Genomic DNA, 11,839 nt, shown 5'->3' on the forward strand with positions numbered 1-11,839 from the left:
CTGTGCCGCTCCTCTCCTGGAAGAGCCACGCAGGCGGGACACGAGTCCAGCAGTCTCAGGTGTTCAGGCCCCAAGCAGACGACGCAGGAGTCATGCTTGTCGGACTCACCGAGAGAATCAGCGCAGGACGAACAGGAACGCTCCATGTTAACCCGATGGTTGTAGTCACAGGCTGAGTTCCAAAAGGATCAGAGTGGCGGGAGCAGGGGAGAGTAATACATGGTGGGTTTTGCCTTCCTGGGCGGAGAGCCAATCAATCGAAGTCTCAGGCCGAGGCCATTGCCTCGATGTGGATTAACCAATAGCGAAGTCCGTTAGAGGGCGGAGCACATATGAAATAGAACTACATTATTTTCCGACAGGAGATCAAAATGGTCGTGCACGGCAGACAGCTTGCGTTTCCCTTGGAGCTGCCCCGTAGATCCACAAAGACAATCACATAGAACTGTGAGATTCGACTGTTTCAGCAGTTACATCCTGTTGACAGGTGCGCTTCCTTAGAAACACAGTTCCGAGTCGGCACAGTCACGTGACGGTCTCAGATCTGTGAGCTCGGCACACGCGCCGACGCATCGCTGTCTCAGGACCCGTCACTTCCCATTGCCGCTGGTTGTGTTGCACAGTGCTGCTCTACTCACAAAGCGAGTGTAAGTGAAGAGTTTTGATGAACAGTACTACTTGCTGAAGCAGCGTTTCATTATATCTCACTGAGGGGTAAGTTATGACATCAAATGACTAAACGAAGATCAGAACACGACGCACCCGGTAGCCGTTAGCAGCTCACGCTAGTTAACCTTAGCTCCAGTCGTTACCAGGCTCTATATACAGCGCTAAACTGCAAAACACTCAGTTCAGAGAAGACTTTTAAATGATTTGATCTTGAATTTAAGCCGTGTCAGCATCAACAAAGAAAATCCACTTGATTTGAAACGTGATTTGCATCGCCTGTTTTCGGTCAGTAACAAGTGTTCACGACCTGGTCCAGTCATCAGATGGTACATTAGGGATGGTCCGATTTTAATTTCGGAACACAATAACGCCTTGAAATAGCGCCTTGTGATTATGGAGATGTTTCTGCATCAGTCGTTGAAGCATCTCGGTTGGACTGACTTCTGTGAGTGAGCGAATTTACTTTGACATACTTTTATACAGCAATAATTTTGTTATATGTTGATGTTACGGGTCCCAGGACGGTCAACCGTAGCAAATACTGCGTGCAGACGAAAGAAGACAACACAATATCAACAGGTGTCTCGTCTGGAGTCCAAGTGGCGTCTGATGAAACGTGTTCCCAGAGCTCTGTTACACTTTGTGTCCCCCTCGCAACTCCGACCCCAGACAATAGTTCCGCCTCACCTCACATCAGTAATAGAAAAAAAAAACACTCACAAAACTCCAAAAGAACACTAAACAGCCAAATGATCAACATTAATAACATATAACATTTTTGGCTAATTGTGGTCATCCATTTAGGGGTGCCACACACGCCCCAACAACAAAAGTGGCTCCCGACACAAACAATATCTAAACTTCAGGGAAACACTGGACTCAACACAAGACACAAACTACAATAACTGTATTTTAGGCATCCCTTAACTCAGCAAAGGGACTATGGAAAGTAAGAATAGAGTGTATGTGGTGTGTAAGGGAATGATGTATGGTATGACAGTGGGAATCTGGGATCACAGTATGGGCTGAGATGAGCACTAACAGCATTTACAGAGGGGTAAGGCTGATACATCGGTGTGCCAAGCGAGGGATTAGGTGAATGTCTCAGCCGGCCTTTTCTCTCTAGTGGACCTTCGCAGTGAGTTGTCAGTTGTCTAAAGTACCACCACTTTCTTGTGGGCATGACACTTCTAACTCCTTTCCAACCACATTCCCAATGTTTTCCCCTTCCAACTCGTTTTGACCATTGCCTCGCCCAACATTTTCATCAAACTCCATTTGCTCAGACTCTCCAAGATCTAACTCTGACTGTATTTCAACTGGTAATAGTCTCGCTTTCGGAGCATCTGGATTGAAATAGGATTGTCTGGCTTGGTGTTGTACCCCTACAGCGGCTCCTAAACTTGGACAGGATCTTTCCTCCACTTGGCCTATCCTGCCTGCTTGATGTCGCTGTTGATTCAATCCATTTGAAGTCTGGAATAACACAGGGGTTATAGAAGTAGGTACACTTATTGACCTCTTTAACCAATATCCCCTTGGTCTCTCATCATTTGACTCAGATGTGTCAGCGTTATCCACTTGCGTTATGACAGAGTCTGTTTCTCTGTCACCATGTTTTCGCTTGTGATGTCTTTGCTGTGTCGGTGGCTGAACTGCAATTGGAAGATCATTCACTAGTAAAAGCAAGTTCCTGTGCAGCGTCTTGGTTTTTCCTGAGGCATTATTCTCTGGTTGTATCACATATACTGGGTTATCTGTCAGTTTTCTCTTCACCATATAAATTGTCTTTTCCCAATAAGAGCGCAGTTTTCCAGGCCCTCCACGTTCTCCGACATTCTTAACTAAAACTCTGTCACCTGGTTTTAGTACAACCCCTCTCATTTTCTGATCATAATAGGACTTTCCCTTAGCACTCGAAGCAAAACTGTTTTTGCTAGCAATATGGTATGCTTCAGTCATTCTTCTCTTCCATTTTTCAACATACCCGTTTTGAGTCTCATTTTCTGTCTTTTCTGATAATTGAAACAATAGATCCAAATGATATAAGAGAAAATGTGGAGAGTAACCTGTGGCTTCGTGGCGCGTACAGTTATATGCATGTACTACCTTTGCAAGGTGTTCTTTCCATGATTCTTTCTCTTTGTCTGTCAATGTACGAAGCATCTGAATAAGCGTTCGGTTCAATCGCTCAGCAGGGTTCCCTTGTGGGTGGTAGGGAGATGTTCGGGAATGTCCCACTCCAGTCAGCTGTCCCAGGGTCCTAAACAGCTCGTTTTCAAACTCCTGCCCCTGATCATGATGGAGTTTGTTAGGGAATCCAAAATGGGGAATTTTTGTATATCCTTTCCGCTGCAGTGCGACCAGCCTTATTTTTCGTCGGGTACGCTTGTGCAAATCTTGTGAAATGATCGACTATGACTAATATGTACTCATAACCCCCCTTGCTCTTCTCAAGGTGTAGGTAATCTATATAAATTAGTTCCAATGGTGAGTTGCTCATGGGGGCACGTATATGGGTCAACACAGCTTTTCTTTGAATCAGTTTAGCAACTGCTCTGCGCTTGGCACAAATTGACATGTCAGGCTGTTCATAGCTTTTGGTTTGCTTCTCAACAAAGGAGTCAGTTAGCGGAGGAGGTGATTGACATCCTGGTTGATGGTGATCCGTCTGGGGCATTCCTTGACTTCCGATCACTGGTTCCCCTGTTGCAGTGTCCGGCTCTCGTTTCCCTGGTTCTTTTGCCTTTTGAGACAACCAACGGCTCTGTGACCCTCCTCTCCACACACAAAGCAGTGATTACAGTCCCGTCTGTTACGTTCACGACATGTCTGGCAGTCGACCTCTCTCTCTCTCTCTCTCTCTCTGGCGTTGTTCTGGGGTTGGCGATTCACAGTGGTCGGCTGGGATAATGCTTGTGGTTGTTGAGACTTTACCAGGTTCGTCAGTTCTTCCACCTTAGCCGTTAGCTCTTTAACAGGATGTGGTTTTGTTTTGACTTCTTGTCAGCTTGGCTGTGTTACTGCGAGAAGACCCTATTCTCCTCTGTCGTTCACTTTCTTCACTGGTGATCTGTGTTACTAGGCGCAAAATTGCCTCATCACTGACATCACAGTTTGTCAGGAGGGGTTTCAACTCAGAATGTAGGCTGCTGTGTTTCGCTCCTAGACCCTGATAAACCGTGTGTAGGAACACATCCTGAACTGTGGCAGCGGTGTATTTAATGCCTGCATCTGACAACTTGGACGTAAATAAGACCCTCTGTTTCAACCCAATGACTCTATAGAGAAATTGTTGAGGCGCTTCACCATCTTCTTGTTTAGCACACATTAACTCTTGAAATAATTCAGTACTGTTTTCCTCCCTCAGGTGTACTTGCAGGAACCCCTTCAGCTCCACTACAGTCAAGTCATCCTTATCAATAAGCATGTCTTTGAAAATCCCTGGTTTCACTATTCGCAGTACCCCGCGAACGTTTCTCTGTATCAGAAAACCCTTCTTTTACTCCTTCCTCAATCTGTTTACAAATGTTATTGTAACTAATATCAGAGGAATGGTCTCCAAATTGACCACCTTGAATCTTGAACTCTTTTCTTTGAAAGTATGCCATGTCTCGAAGGGGGAAGCTTCCCTCACACCCTGGTTGAGGAGCAGATGGGGTTTGTGGCCCATTAAAGCCAGGCTCACAAGTCTGTGCTGATGACATAATAGTCTCTCTCAACCTCTGTCCCAGTTGCTCATAATTATTTATCATGTTCACCAACTCGTACCATCAGGCACACCCACTGTGACAGGACTAGCTCCGGCAACACCACTGTGAATGCTGGACATGGTCAAGCTAGTTGGTATAGTATTGTCTGTAGCCAGCATCATATGAGATTCCTTCGCATTTACATTTACAATAACATTTCCTTGGTTCTGAGTAAGAGTCACACAAGATGTCTCAGAATCATTCCTTCCACTCTTAAGGGCATCAATAGTATCATTGAGTATCAACAATTTGACCATCCCGCTATCTTCTAAGTCAAGTAATTGCTTACTGTGCAAATATGAACTGATGAAGTCCAAACACCCTTCATGATCAGTCAACGAGAGTTCGGGTTGGTCCTGTCCCACCTCCGTACTGACGTCCTTGGCAATATGGAACAGCTCCTGTGCCGAGAGGGTGAGAAGACTTTTCCCAATGTCCCACAATAGGCTCTTCCTCTCGTTCTGCGACATCATAGCAACTCTTCCACTCTTGAAATGGGTCACAGCTTCAGCAATGACAACTCAACAGCCCACAACAGCTCACCGCTCCAACCACAGCAATTTTCTGGCAGTGTCTTGTCTTGCTCCCAGGTATGATGAATGGATCCGCAATACCGCCTCTGGTTAGGAGATGGCGCTAGATTCCGGACGAGCCCCCAAGATTTGTTACGGGTCCCAGGACGGTCAACCGTCGCAAATACTGTGTGCAGATGAAAGAAGACAACACGATATAAACAGGTGTCTCGTATGGAGTCCAAGTAGCGTCTGATGAAACGTGTTCCCAGAGCGCAGTAACACTTTGTGTCCCCCTCGCAACTCCGACCCCAGATAATAGTTCCGCCTCACCGTCTTATATCAGTAATTTAAAAAAAAAACACTCGCAAAACTCCAAGAGAACACAATAGCCAAATGATCAACATAAATAACATATTACATTTTTGGCAGATTGTGGTCATCCATTTAGGAATGCCACATTGACGGGATACATTGTACGACTGAACAATTTATATCCCACTAGTACGCATTATTGTTAATTATGGGGGTATTGTGAGTTGTATTTGTTGGCAATATAGGAATATTGCAGTTGCATAACATTTTGTGAAAAAAGAAATGATCGTGAATACTTTCCAGATCTTTCATTCATCATCATCATAGTTTTTTTGGAATTGCAGTTATGAACATGATGGCAGCTGACGTGTGTAGCCACGTCAAGGTGGTGGTACGAGTAAGGCCTGCCACTGAAAATGAGAAACGCCGGAACGTGATCCAGGTCGTCGATAACCACATGCTCGTATTTGACCCCAAAGAAGAGTACCAGTCATGCTTTGGCACACAAAGAGTCCGAAACAGGAATATTAACAAGAGGGCTAACAAAGACCTCAAGTTTGTTTTTGACAATATTTTTGATGAGTACTCGACACAACAAGATCATTTTGAGAATACTGCCAAAGGTGTTCTAGATGGTGTGATGAACGGCTTCAACTGCACAGGTAGTTAAATGACTCTTAGTCAACCGTGGTACTCTGATGGATTTTGTCTTCCATTGACATATAGCTTTAAGTATATGTTGATACATATTCATTGTGGAAGATTTTTTTAGTAATTTCAAAATAGGTTAAATATCTTCGTTTATCATATGAATCCAGCTGTGCATTAAATGGTTTTAAAACACAAATACACTGTGCTGTTTCCATGAGAGCTGCTCATCTATACTGAAATTTCACCTCTGACCCTCGATCTGATCTCTTTCCATGAATTGTCAAGGACAAGTTAGCATCCATTTCAATAGAAAACACCATTGGATTTTTTTATTTTCAACATTTATTTTAAGTAATATATTATATGTATAATCTTAATACATTATGATGGCGGAAATGGGATTGAATAAGTATAACGCTGGTTAATAGCCGACCATTCTGACTGAAAAGTTTCAGTTGGAATTTTTCTTCAAACTAACAAGTGAAACATCAGTTTCTTACTCGATATCAGGAAACGATGGCTCGCGAGCCGGATGTGGCTCTTTTGACAACCGCATCCAACTTGTAAATGGGAATAGCACGAGGTGTCATCACTCTAAAGCTCAGTGAGAACTTCCTATGATGTTGTTTTTCTTGAAAAAATCTCCAGGGTAGAATATCCTGGAATAAAAGGCCAAGTTGTGTTGTCAAGGAAGGCGGCCCTAGGCAAGGCCCTATTTCAGGGTTTCTTGGACATTTAAGTTTTCTAGGCGTGTTTGGGACGTTTAGGATGAGGAGAGTGACGCCACGTGAAGACATGCTGTTGTCTGGCGTGCTCGGCAGTAAGTCGAGCGGAAGTAACATCACGCCATACCTCTGGGCGACGGAGTGCTGTTGCTACATGACCTTTTCTTTGCTTTGCCATTTGCACCTATGGACAGTGGATTAGCAAAACAAAAACACAACACCAAAATGTCCAAATACGTGCACAGTCACTGCAGGGCAAATTCTCGTGGTCCATGAGACGAGAAAAAGATAGGAGCGGTGCCAGATCCATGACACTCCCACCTCCTCTACTGTCATCCAAGTTCCTTGGTCTGTCACATGTCATGTCAGCATCCCGTTCCTCCCACTGGTCGGCGCCAGCCACCTCTGTCATGTGCAGGACCATTTTCTTCAGCTCCTGGTGCTCCAGCTCCTCCACTGCTCTCAGGGACCCGGCATCATGCTCTGATGTGAATCGCTGAGTGTAAGTATGCAGCAAGATGTTGACCATTCTGGTGGGGCAAAGGGCGGTTCGTTGAATCAACACACACACACACACACACACACACACACACACACACACACACACACACACACACACACACACACACACACACACACACACACGACCGCACAGCAGAATGTGAAATCCTCAAGGCAACACACTTTTGCTTGCGCTTGTTCTCCTGGTCCTGCAGCGTGGTGGGTCGGATCGTGGATGGGTCGGGAAACTGAAACTCACTGACTGCCCAAAATTAATCCATGGTTCAATTCAAAGGCTCAATATAAAGAATATAAATAGTATCTTATTGTGAGCCAATCAGAGGAAAGTCATGTGTCATTAAAAAGTAGAATTCTGTTCTTTTTGGATAATGGAAAATGTGTTAACTGCCTTTCCAGTATTTTCGTTGGCACACAAATATTGGATGTGCATTCTGTCGTCCTCGCAGTAGCGCTGGCACAGCTCCGTCTCCTTCAGCTGTCTCTCTAGTTGCAGATGCTCTCTCCTGATTTGGGCACGGCATGAGAATATTTCATGCAGAGCCTCTGCAGCGGTAACATCACACGGTTAATATCCAAAAAGGATATGACGGCAAAACTGAGACAAACAAAATGCGTTTAACAACTGACCACTAGAGAACACGAGCCATGTTTCACTTGCTGGTGGTGGTGGTGGGGATGGCGTAGCTTTCAGTCAGATTCTGTGCAACCTGACTCTGTTTTAAAATCATTGTTAAATATGCATTCAGAGACAAGACATGTGCACTTAACATTGCTATTGGTAGCTTGAAAGGACTTGTGATGTCATTTCCTCAAAGCAAATCAAACTGATCCTGCATTTGAGGACTAAAATCAGGACAGCGCAAAGGTGAGCGGAGCCTGAAGCAACACACTTGCGTCATCACAATCCACACCACCACTCATACTGTATTAGGGCTGCAACTGGGGACCATTTGGATAGTTATTTGGAGCAACCGCCAAGATCTAAAAAAAGCAAGCTATTCACACGTCTACTGACTTCTGGTACGTCTCACCGTTTTATCTCTGCTTGTTGCTGAGATGGGAGGGTGTTGGCGGTGCAAGGCACAGTTCCCCTCTCTTCATACTGTTTAAGTTTCTGCTTTAATTGCACAATCTGGAAGACCAAATTCAAAGTTAAAAGAATAGACATGCGAGACATTTGTGACAAATGCATCTGTGAGTTTCACTAGATAAAGAGAGTAATAAAACATTTTTGAACCGTATTAATACGTGAAACTATTAACACTCGTGAAAAATTAATTAAATTAAGTAGCCCAGTAAAAGCTTGGGAAACAACATCAGGAATTAGCACAAGAAATCACTTTAAAAAAAATAAAAATAAAATCGAGATTTTGACATCACGCCATTTACCTCTTGCCACTGCTTCTCACATATCACTGCGCACTGGCCGATGTGACTGTCCAGACTCGTAACATTCCTCTTAAGCTGCTGGATGAAAGGGTGACGAGAGAGAGAGAAGAAGGAAACTCCAAAATGTCAAACCTGTATTGATTTATGGCCCCCTGGAGGTAATAAAACCCCCTCCCCTTCCGGAGGTAATAAAACCCCCTTGCCCCCTTTTTTATGTGAACAAGAAATTAAAATAATAACCCTCCCCTTTTTTTTTATATCAACAGGAAATTAAAATAATAACCATCCCCCTTGTTTTATGATAGGAAGGGAAATAATTAACCTTATCCTCCCTTGTTTTATAACAGGAAGGAAAATAACGAAGGGAGGGGTTCGGATAGCTGTATAAACATCACCCTGTGTGTATATATATGTACCCTTCAGACTGTTGCAAGCAGCAAGGAACCGTCGAACACAAGCAACTTGCAATGTTTGTCCCGACACTGAAGCGTGGATCACCAGTGATCAGCGACACGGCTGTGACTGTTATCAAGGACCCGTGGATGGGTGCTGGGGCTCCCTGTAAATCTATAATGTACCTACGGCGTACGCAGGCACCACCCGGGGAATCATTGCAGAATGAGTGGTCTCTAGAGCCTTACAGACGCCGAGGGAGATGGGGGTACACGTTCAAGTATGAAACAGCTGAAATGTACATTTATCAGTTGGGCGATGACGAAACCTTGAATGCCTATACGGAGATGGCTGTTATCGTCTAACGACTGGGGTGTGCTGAGCCGGAAAATCTTCCAAGGGCTGAAGAAGAACAACAACAACAACGTCAGAAGCCTGGAGCCGTGACTAACAAACCTGATCGAATGGAGAGCAAGCCGTCCTTCATGGCTATATGGCTGGCTAAAATCTCAGGATCAGGATGATGGTCCTTCAGGGCCATCCATAAAGTATCAACAGGAGTCACGGGTGAAGAAGAAGATTTCGTCCTGGATGTTAGATATTTCTGCTTGTTGTTCTTTATAAAATGACGAGAAATCAGTGAACTTGAGATCAAGGGAAATTTTACTTCGAAGGAGTCAGAGTTCACAGAAGCAACGCTGGTTTACAACAGCGAAGGCTGACTGGAGACTGATGCTTAGAGGTGTCCTTTATACAGCGAGTCCACATTCCTGCCATCCGAGAATGTTGAGAGGCCATCCTCCAGTAAGGAGACGCGTGCATTTTGGGAAAAGCATTAGCTTAAATATAGAAACTAAGGGGCCTTTGGAATGCAATGCGGACATCAGCATGTAAGCATAGACTTACAAGTAAGCAATACATCTCTTCAGTTCAAACCTAAAGGGTAAACCAGGGGTGAACCATAAATACGATCAATCAATCACATTTTCTTTATCATTTCCCTCCTGTTTATCATATTTATTACACAAAGGAAGTCATCATCTGTATATATCTTCATTTGATTTTCTGTATCAGAGTCATTAATCCTTGTGGAGAGACGACACGCAGTTCCTTTGAAATTTGTTGTCCTTTTATGGTTGTCGTGGAGTAGGAAAGGGTTGTGATGTGCCATTGGTTGAAGTGGTTACAGTCCTTATTTCTTTTCACTGTCCTGGTCCTTTGAAGCGGTTGCAGTTCTTATTCCTCCTCACTGTCCTGGTTCTTCTGGGATATCTCCTTCCCGCCCAGCTCGACCTCGCTCTCGGGTTGTTGTTGAAGTTGGGTATACAGGTAGGTACGTTCCACTGACTTCGCGATGATCCTTTCAATCAGGCTTCGAAGACATGGAATGCAGCAACAACCTATGAGAGCAAATACAAGAAGAGCGGCCAGTATCGATAGAAAGAGGTTTTTGATATATCCCCCCCATATTCCAAACACTTTGGTGAACCAATTGGAAAATGTATCATCGATACCACTGTTTTTAGCCACTTCTTCTGATAAAGACTTGAGGTCTGCCAGGGCTCGGGAGACACTTCCTCCAGGAGCTGTGTTGTTAGGAATAAAAGTGCAACAATGACCTTTAAACATAGAACAGACTCCACCTTTTTCTGCCATTAAGAAATCTAATGCCAATCGATTTTGCCATGTCATGAGAGATGTTGGTGCTAGTTGATCTCGAAGTCCTTTAATACCGATATAAGTAAGGTTTATCAAACGCTGTTGGTTGTAATAAACATAGTTAATCCAAGCTACGTTTTTATTTGTTTCAATAATAGGTCCTGCTACTGGAATGGCTGCAGTCCATCCAGCAGCAATCTCACAACGAGCTTTGAATTGTGATGGAATACCTCGTGGTACACCAATTGCGTCGATATAAGTTTCAGGAACATAAACAGATAGTGTAGGTTTGACAGTTAAATACATTTCAGCCAAATTTATTATCGACTCAAGATATAGTCGATAATAAATTATCGACTATATCTTGATAATTATATAGGTATTTTTTAATTTCCCTGTAACTAGGAGTCTCCCACTCCCTATAACAGTCCCTAAGATTAGCCACGCTCTCGCCCAATTTTGCCACACTGCCAACCCCATCATCCGTGGTTTTCTTCTGCCAGAGGACCGTCTGCACGATCTATCCCGTTCGTACACCGGACCTTTTAGACTAACTGGTCTTGTCAGATGGGGATGCTAGGAAACTGTCCCTTCGTCTTGTTCAATTTGTGTGGGAGCTCTTTTACAGTGAGCGTTATGTATCCAAGTTGACCTTTCCTGAATTTTAACAGCTGTGGGTGTAGACAATACAACCTTAAATGGTCCCTCCCAACGCGGATTGTGCCAATGTTTTCTTTTTGGTGACTTCACAAAAATCCAAAAGGGGATTGGATTTTTCTTCAATGGAGCTATCTTCTGTCCTGTAGGATCGATAGGTATTTGTGTTTTTGCTGTACAATCTGCAAAGTTGTTTCCTTTTGGTAATGCATCTTGTTTGTTAGTATGTGCTTTACATTTACAGATTGACACTTGTTTAGGGAGAAGAACAGCTTTCAGTAGTCGTTCTAACAAGTTTTTATGTTTTACAGGTTTTGTGAGTAACGCTAGTTCTTTTCTGATCTTTTCTAATCATTTTAGGTGAGCTTGTGGTGTTGCAGTAGTTACTCAGTTCAGTGAAAGTTTACTTTAACTATTACTGTACTGAATTCCACTGTCATCAGGTATTGACCACTGCACATTTTTAGCATGATGTCCCAGATCAACAGAAAAATCTTTTCAATGTCTATTGTTTGTGAAAATTGTGTTTGAAAGTTATTTTCATCTGACTCTGAATAGAAGGAATCTACTCCTCCCTCCTCTTCACCACAATGTG

This window comes from Synchiropus splendidus, chromosome 2, assembly GCF_027744825.2.
Source record: "Synchiropus splendidus isolate RoL2022-P1 chromosome 2, RoL_Sspl_1.0, whole genome shotgun sequence".
Classification (NCBI taxonomy): domain Eukaryota; kingdom Metazoa; phylum Chordata; class Actinopteri; order Syngnathiformes; family Callionymidae; genus Synchiropus; species Synchiropus splendidus.